Below are 7,971 nucleotides of genomic sequence, written 5' to 3'. Positions count from 1 at the left end.
CCGCCTGGGCAGCGAGACCTCATCTCTACAATAAATCAAAAAATCAGCTGGGCGTGGTAGCGCGCGCCTGTAATTCCGGCTACTCGGAAGGCTGAGGCGAAGGATCGCCGGATCCCAGCAGGTCGAGGCTGCGGTGGCCGGGAGCGGCTACTGCACTCCAGTCTGGGCGACAGAGTGAGACTCCAACTCAAAAAAAAAAGAAAGAAAGAAAGTATACAGGAGGATATATGTAGGTTATATGCCAACACTACACCATTGTATATAAGGGATTTGAGCATCTGCAGATTTTGGTGCCCATGGGAGTCCTGGAAACAATCTCCCTTGGATACCGAGAGACAGCTACATAAACTTGCCTCCTCCAGACTGTCCCCAGCTAATAAACTCAATCTTTACTAAATCAGTCTCCAAGTACAATCCTTTCCCATTCGTTGTACTGGAATTTCCCATCTGAATTCTGATCAGGAAACTTCATTAATTCCAACTTGCTTATCAGACAATTCTAGTTCTCTGACCAACTTTCTAGCCAACTTTATTTTCCATTACTTCCCAGAAAGTATCTTATACCCAAGAGATGCAGCTTTCCACAGAGATCTCACAAGCCTAGCCTTGGTGTTTGCAGAATTAACCCAGCTGTAATCTGATAGAAAGAACTGCAAGCTAGAGTCAGAAGAAATGGCTGATTCCAGGACTGGGCATGGTAAGCAAAAAGGTGAGCCTGGAACATATTGTTATGGCAGGAATTAAGGAAGTGCTCAAAATAAATGATGAGGGTATGTCATAAGGAAAAGAACCAGCTTGAAGGGACCATAGACCAAATATGGGCCAGATAACCAAAATAATTAAGTACAGTAATGAATTAGAAAATGCTGAAAAAGACAGGAAGCCCTACCAATAATAAACAGATACATAAATAGCTAAATAAATCAAATGAGGAAGGGAGGGATGTTTACAGTAAAATTCAGTTAGTGAATGTAGAGGAAGTGTTAGAGTTGGAACATCAATATTTTGCAACCATGGTAGTAAATATTGGTTCAGACAAGAATCATCAATAGATTTTGATTAGGGGTAGGATGTTTGCATGATCTTAAAGTATTACTCCCACAGATGACGTGTTCATTGCATAGCAATAAGAACTATACAGTGAAGAAATTGAGCATCACCTTGACCAAGGGATCAAAATTAACATCACCAGTGGGGCAGGTGAACATGTACCTCCAGTTTGAGACCCTGAGAAAGACCCAGCTTCACCTATGTAATATTCTAGCTGATAATGCATCACTTGAATCTAATCATGAGGAAACACCAAAGAAACCCCAAATAAGGAATGTTCTAGTAAAAAGGGGGGAGACTGTATTCTTAAAAAATGTCCGTGCTATAAAAGACAAAGTCTGCTGAGATGTTTTCAGATAAAAGGAAATTAAATCGACATGACAATTAAATGCATACCTGATCCTAGACTGGATCCTGGGGAAGGGGTGGGGTGGGGATGATGCTAAAAGGACATTATTGGATCCATTGACAAAAGGAAAATATGAACAGTAGATTAGATAACATTATTGCATCAATATTAAATTTACTGAAGTTGATAACTGGATGTGCTTATGTGAGAGAAGGTTCCTAGTCTTAGAAAGTGTACACAGAAGTATTTAGGGGTCATAAATTGCTTACTCTCACGTGGCTCAGAAAAATGCAAATATGGAGGGAGGGAGGGAGAGAGAGACAGAGGGAGAGAGATAATGCTCAAATAAACCATAATGGTAATAATATGTAAATCTTGACAAAGAGTATATGGGACTTTGTACCATTCCTATTCTTGTAACTTTTCTATAATTTGGAAATTCTTTCTAAATTTAAAAGTTCAAAATAAAAAAAGGCGTGATTGTAAATCTTGGCCCTGTCCCTTATATCCCTATGACCACAGGCAGTATATATGACTTCATTGCAGAGACAGTTACCAACCAGTGAGCACTCGAGTCAAATACCGTGGTAAATATTTCACCTACATTACCTCAGACCTCACAACAATTCATCAAGAGAGGTTTTCTCCTGGTTTTATGGATAAAAAAACTAAGACTCAGAGAAGTTAAATAACTTGCCCAAGATCACCTAGTGATTAAGTTGCAGGGTTGATATCAAGTCTGATATCAATATCCTATTTCTAAGAAGATAATAGCACCTAGTCATACTCTTTTTTTCTTTTTACATAGTCCTTACCATATTCTAAAATGCTATTTAATTATTTAACATTTTAACAATGTCTTTTCTGTCTTCTCTCACAAGGGCAGAGATCCTTGTCTATTTTGTTTAATAATATATCCCAGGAATACAGGATAGTGCCTGGCATATAGTAGGTGCTCAGTAATAATTTTAATGAAGAATTATGCCACAGGAGTATTAGGTGGATTAAATGAGATGATGTTAGTAACACTTTTGGTATTCTTTGTGATAATTTCTTATGAATAGGAGTCAAACAAATGCCCCATCAGTTTTGCCTCCCCTTCAAAGCTTTGAGGGGTGATGAGTTTCTCCTTACAGAACAGAGGTAGGGAGGCCTCTATTTTGCATGCTCATGAGTAGAATGAACTTTAAGATTGAAAATAACCAGGCCATAAGATATACTCTATTTGCATTTATGAAACATCTTAAAGGCAATTACTGGAACGTTTTTCATAACTCAAGACAGAATTTTAAAACACAGGTAGTTTCTAAGGCAGTAATTACTGCTATTGGGGTCTTGAGATAATTATACTAATTAAATGCATTGGAATCAGTAAAATTGTCTGCACATTTTAGTGCAGACTTTAGTGTTTATTAGTAATTTTTTTTTTTTGAGTCAGAGTCTCACTCTGTCACCCAGGCTGGAATAAGGTGGCATGATCACAGCCACTGCAGCCTCAACCTGCTGAGCTCAGGTGATACTTCTGCCTCAGCCTTCCAAGTAGCTGGAACCACAAACGCATACAATCACGCCCAGCTAATTTTTTGATTTATTGTAGACACAAAGTCCTGCCAAGGTGCCCAAGCTGGTCTTGAACTCCTGGGCTCAAGCAATCTTCTCACCTCCACTTCCCAAAGAGTTGGGACTACAGGCGTGAGCCACCATGCCCGGAGTGCAAATTGCCCCTCAAATAAGCTGTTACTTACCAAGTGACTTAATTCCCAGCAGAGTATGACGTGCTTGTTTCCTGTAATAATAATAATCATATCTGCTCATGTATTACTTAATATGAACAGAACACTGTTTTAAGTGCTAACAATAATTTATTTGATTCTCAAAATGGTCCTTCATTTCACACATAAAGTATGCTGAGGTGCAGAGAAGTTGCTTGCCAACATCATGCAGCTAATGGGTGGAGGTGGGAGAACCAGGAATTGAACCTGGGCAGTCTAAATTGACTATATCACGACTGAGTATTGTATTGGTCTTTGTAATTGTGTACACAAAAGGATGTTCTGCAGTTATTTTAATGTGTATCTTTTATTTAAAGATTTTTATTCTTTTTTTCCCCTCCTTCCCCTCCCTTCCTGCTTCCCTCCCTTCCTCCCTCCATTATTCCCTTGCTTCCTCCCATCTTCCTTCTTTCCTTCCTTTTCCTCTTCATTCTGAATTTTTCCCCCTGTTTTACGATACAGGTTAAATCGTTTGTGTATTTTTCTCTTGGAGTGCTCATTTTTTAAAACTTAATTTGTTGGCTAGGCACACTTTGGGAGGCCAAAGTGAGAGGATTGCCTGAGCCCAGGGGTTTGAGACCAGCCTGGGCAACTTGGTGAGACTTTGTCTCTACAGAAAAATAAATTTAAAAAATAGTTCCAGCTACTTGGAAGGCTGAGGCGGAAGGATCACCTGAGTCCAGCAAGTCAAAGCTGTGGTGGCCGTGAGCATGCCACTGCACTCCATCCTTAGCAACAGAGTTAGACTCCTACTCAAAAACCAAAAAAAACCCAAAACCGTAATTTGTAAGAAGTGTGTCAGCTGGGTACGGTGGCTCATGCCTGTGATCTTAGCACTTTGGGAGGCGGAGGTAAGAGGATTACCTGAGCCCAGGAGTTCGAGACCAGCCTGGGCAACTTGGAGACGTCTCGTGTCAATAATAAATCAAAAAATTAGCTGGACATGGTGGCATGCATCTGTAGTTCCAGCTGCTTGGAAGGCTGAGGTGAAAGAATCACCTGAGCTCAGCACGTCGAGGCTGCAGTGGCTTCGAGCGTGCCACTGCACTCCAGCATGAGCGACAGAGTGAGACTCCAACTAAAAAAAAAAAAAAAAGTTGTGTATGTCATAGGTAGACCTCATGTGTTACATATGTTGCAAATTTTTTATAGTTTGTCTTTAGCCTCTTAATTTTCATTGCATGCTTGGTATATAGAAGTTTAAAATCCTTATTTAATAAAATGTATTAATCTTTTTTTTAAAAAAAAGGTGGAAGGCCAAGGCAAATGCATTGCCTGAGACTAAAGGTTCAAGACCAGCCTGGGCAACTTGGTGAGACCTCCTCTCTACAATAAATCAAAAACTAGCAGGGCGTGGTAGCTCGCGCCTGTAGTTCCAGCTACTTGGAAGGCTGAGGCGGAAGGATCGCTGGAGCCCAGCAGGTCGAGGCTGCGGTGGCCGGGAGTGTGCCTATGCACTCCAGTCTAGGCGACAGAGTGAGACTCCAACTTAAAAAAAAAAAAAAAAAAAAAAGGTAGTTTGTAGTCTATTTTGACTACTGGACACTGGCAAGGAAACCCCTCATTTCCCAAAGGAGACAGATTTTTCCATACTATTGGAAATGAAAATGTGATAGTAGCACCTCTGTTCTGGGAACCCAAGAGAGCCTAAAAATAGGGAATTGTCAAGAGGTGGAAACTGAAGGCCAGACTAAACAACACTGAGATCCCAGGCATGTTCTTAGTTCATTGTACTGGCCCCACTTTAAGGAAGAAATAAGGAGAGATCATGAGAAAAAAAGTATGTCAGCCAAATAAAAGTAAGAGATTGTCTGTGATGTTCATGAGAACAGTGTTTAATTTTGCCAACTGTCTAATCCTAGCTCCTAGCTCCTTGCCCAGTGCCCGGCATATAGTAGTAAATAGTAAATAGTAAATGGTAGTAAATAGTAGTAAATGATGGACTGTCAGCATTTGCTGCAGTAACAAACAAACCCCAAACTCCAGGTAGTTACAACAACAGATCTTTATCACCTGCTCATGTTTGTGTAGGATGACTGAAGGTCTATGTGGCTCAGGTAGCCCAGCATGTAGGTACAGGTCTGCTCCATGTGCCTCATTCCAGGATCCATGCTAAAAGGGGAATAGCTGCCTGTGGCATGCTTGTCTTTCAGCGGATAGCAGGAATACATGACACCTTTTAAAGCCTTTGCTAGGAACTGATTGATACCCTATCACTTTGGCCCATATTCTATTGGTCAAAATAGGTCACATGACCAAAGTCCAATGTCCATGGAATGGGGATATAGTACCACCTACACTACTGGGTGGAATGTATTACAAGGTTGTGTGGCAAAGAGTGCAGATGTATAATTCTATAAGGAGAAGGAAGAGATCATAATAATCTAATATTCTAGACACTCTTGCCTATACACCAGAGTAGAGTTGAGGTGGCTGCGAAGGTCTGATTATGCTATTCTGATGATAATTATTCATACATTTGTGACTTACCTTGATTAAGACCTATCTCTTGTACTGGATAAGAGACCCTTAGCCGGGCTCGGTGGCTCAGCCTGAATCCCGCGCCTTTGGGAGGCTGAGGTGAGTGGATTGCCTGAGCCCGCGGGTTTGAGACCCGCCTGGGCAACTTGGCGAGACCTCATCTCTACAAGAAATCAAAAAATTAGCCGGGCGTGGTAGCGCATGCCTGTAGTTCCAGCTACTTGGAAGGCTGAGGTGGAAGGATCGCCGGAGCCCAGCAGGTCGAGGCTGCAGTGGCCGGTAGCAGCCACTGCACTCCAGTCTGGGAGACAGAGTGAGACTCCAACTCAAAAAAAAAAAAAAAAAAAAATAGAGAGAGAGAGAGAGATCCTTGAGGGCCAAAATAGTGTCAGGTTTTGGTCATCATTGAATCCCCAGCATCTAGGACAGTGCCTAGTATGTAGTAGGCACTTAATAGATGTTGAAATAATGGGTAAATAAATAGGGCTCTGTTTCTGTTAGTGTTACATGACCCATCTCTCTTTCTAAAATCTCAAAGTGATTTACAGTTTTGTGAGAAATACCCTGCAATCACTTTGGAGAACAGAGGTCGTGTTAGGGTTTGAAAGAAAATATTACAAAAGGACAAAAGCTTGTTAAGAGATTCTATAAGAACCTACCAGCTGGAATTTAGGTCTGACTCTGCAATCATAGAGCATATCTGGAAAGCCTTGATAAGAAAGACACCCTGATGATACTTGATTTTTGACACCATCAAGTAAAGTTGAATAGAAATGCATTACCCAGTCTTGCACAAAAACTCCAGGACACAAACCAAGTAGGTGAAGGAGAAAAACCCATTGCACAAGCTTTGAGGGGAAAAAATTATTACTGCCCTTTTACTTAGTCATGTTGAATAAATCTTCAGTTGTTAAATAAATTAGCCTTATTCTCTGTTAACCTCATGAAGCCTCCCTGAGCAATCAGAGATATCCTTTTTTTTTCTTTTTAAAGGTTGGAAAATATAGCTTACTTGGAAAGTAAATTAAAGAGAGAGAGAGGAGGAGGAGGAGGAGGAGGAGGATTCACCTCCCCAAAGTAGGCCAATGGACCAAAGCTTAGAAAAGCACGGCAGCCATAGCTCAATAAACACATGGCCTGGCCCGTGCTTAACAAAAACAATGGCCCAAAGATATTCTATGAAGAACTTAATTGTACAGATACTGGGAGAAATCAAATTTTTACCTAACAAAGAAGCAAAGGAATGCCCTTCTGTACTTCCCTTATTTTTCCACTGAAATATCTTGACACACAGAGACAAGAATGCTGTAAACATCCAATTTTGTTGAACTCTCAGATTTTATTTTAAAATCTATGCAAAGTTTGCTTTCTACTTTATAACATATCCAAGTTTGCTTTGATATAAAAATACCATTTAAAATTACTCATCATCTAGTAAAACAGACACTCCAGGAAGCTGTACCTTGTTGCTTTACATAAGACCCTCTTCCCCAGCCTATCCTGCTCTTTCCCAGGCTCACTTATCTCTGTTTGAGAAACAAGCTTTTTTTTTTTATCATTGTCCTGAAACTGTTAACTAGATTATAATATTCAGATCAGCCCAGCTAGACATTGCCATGTTATACAGGAGGGATTCCCAAAAAGAATGTCAGAAGGGAACTGAAGGACTCTTTAGCAAGTGAAAACCAAAAAATCAAAATCAATATGAGTGAGATTGCCCCAAGGGACTTGGGGCATTTCTCCAGAAAGTCTTTTGTGAATGGTATAGAAAGGAACAGAGAGCTGTTTTACTAGTCTGCCTTCCTGGCCTAATTTGGGATATCACTCTGAAAAAAATCCCATGTTTCTGGGATTCCCTTCCCTATAGAAATCACCCAGTGTGTTTGCACAATGGAAATGTGTCTGGCTGGTGAGGTATAAGTCATCCAATGGGATTACAGAAGAGACTTCTTTTTATGACTGCAAGAGTAATTCTCATTCATTGTGTAACTAGTTGAAAAGTATTTAAAAAGCAAGAAAAAATAAGCTGATGACCCAGAGCAACCCCATTTGGCATCTTTTCTGCCCTTTTTCTTTAATAATAAGATTGTATTACATATATACATTTTATCTTGATTTTGTCACTTTTATATCATAGCATTTTCCCATGTCCTTAAATACTCTTCTAATGATTCTGTTTAATGACTATACAGTTACCATTCTCTTGAATGTTAGAAGTTTCGGGCAATCCCCTCAGGTCCCCTCCCACTGTGGGAGCTTTTCTGTCCTCTCAATGAATCCTACTTTCAAAAAAATATTAGAAGTTTCTTTCTTTCTTTC

Source organism: Carlito syrichta, unplaced genomic scaffold (genome assembly GCF_000164805.1).
Source record: "Carlito syrichta isolate Samal-C Ts95f unplaced genomic scaffold, Tarsius_syrichta-2.0.1 Scaffold303164, whole genome shotgun sequence".
In the NCBI taxonomy this organism is placed as follows: domain Eukaryota; kingdom Metazoa; phylum Chordata; class Mammalia; order Primates; family Tarsiidae; genus Carlito; species Carlito syrichta.
Note: the sequence above shows the minus strand (reverse complement) of the source record.